The sequence below is a fragment of the Arachis hypogaea genome, chromosome 4 (assembly GCF_003086295.3).
Source record: "Arachis hypogaea cultivar Tifrunner chromosome 4, arahy.Tifrunner.gnm2.J5K5, whole genome shotgun sequence".
Classification (NCBI taxonomy): domain Eukaryota; kingdom Viridiplantae; phylum Streptophyta; class Magnoliopsida; order Fabales; family Fabaceae; genus Arachis; species Arachis hypogaea.
In genome coordinates, this window is record NC_092039.1 from 71023712 (window position 1) to 71025082 (window position 1371).

The 1371-nt window shown below is 41.6% G+C and overlaps 1 non-coding gene across 1 annotated transcript; it reads left to right on the forward strand.

Moving 5' to 3' along the window:
• Positions 1 to 717: 717 nt before the first annotated feature.
• LOC112799423 (small nucleolar RNA R71) lies at positions 718 to 825 on the forward strand. Its single transcript, XR_003201005.1, has one exon. It is a non-coding gene; the product is annotated as a small nucleolar RNA R71 (small nucleolar RNA).
• Positions 826 to 1371: the final 546 nt, after the last annotated feature.

Genomic DNA, 1371 nt, shown 5'->3' on the forward strand with positions numbered 1-1371 from the left:
GCTTGGGAGAGTACTAGGAGGGAGTTCAGTAATTTTCTTGCTCAGCTGACCCACTTGTGCCTCCAAGTTTCTAATGGAGGACCTTGTTTCAGTCATGAAACTTTGAGTGGTTTTGATTAGATCAGAGACCATGGTTGCTAAGTCAGAGGTATTCTGCTTAGAACTCTCTGTCTGTTGCTGAGAAGATGATGGAAAAGGCTTGCTATTGCTAAACCTGTTTCTTCCACCATTATTATTGTTGAAACCTTATTGAGGTCTCTGTTGATCCTTCCATGAGAAATTTGGATGATTTCTCCATAAAGAATTATAGGTGTTTCCATAGGGTTCTCCCATGTAATTCACCTCTTCCATTGAAGGGTTCTCAGGATCATAAGCTTCTTCCTCAGATGAAGCTTCCTTAGTACTGCTTGGTGCATTTTGCATTCCAGACAGACTTTGAGAAATCATATTGACTTGTTGAGTCAATATTTTATTCTGAGCCAGTAAGGCATTCAGAGTGTCAATCTCAAGAACTCCTTTCTTCTGATTTTGCCCATTGTTCACAGGATTCCTTTCAGAAGTGTACATTAATTGGTTATTTGCAACCATTTCAATTAGTTCTTGAGCTTCTGTAGGCGTCTTCTTCAGATGAAGAGATCCTCCAGCAAAGCTATCCAAAGACATCTTGGATAGTTCAGAGAGACCATCATAGAAAATACCTATGATGCTCCATTCAGAAAGCATATCAGAGGGACACTTTCTGATTAATTGTTTGTATCTTTCCCAAGCTTCATAGAGGGATTCTCCTTCCTTCTGTCTGAAAGTTTGGACTTCCACTCTAAGCTTACTCAATTTTTGAGGCGGAAAGAACTTTGCCAAGAAGGCATTGACTAGCTTTTCCCAAGAGTTCAGGCTTTCTTTAGGTTGTGAGTCCAACCATGTCCTAGCTCTGTCTCTTACAGCAAAAGGGAATAGCATAAGTCTGTAGACCTCAGGGTCAACCCCATTAGTCTTGACAGTGTCACAGATTTGCAAGAATTCAGCTAAAAACTGATGAGGATCTTCCAATGGAAGTCCATGGAACTTGCAATTCTGTTGCATTAGAGAAACTAATTGAGGCTTAAGCTCAAAGTTGTTTGCTCCAATGGCAGGGATAGAGATGCTTCTCCCATAGAAGTCGGGAGTAGGTGCAGTAAAGTCACCCAGCACCTTCCTTGCATTGTTGGCATTGTTGTTGTTTTCGGCTGCCATGGGTTCTTCTTCTTTGAAGATTTCTGTTAGGTCCTCTACAGAGAGTTGTGCCTTGGCTTCTCTTAGTTTTCGCTTCAAGGTCCTTTCAGGTTCAGGGTCAGCCTCAACAAGAATGCTTTTGTCTCTGCTTCTGCTCATATG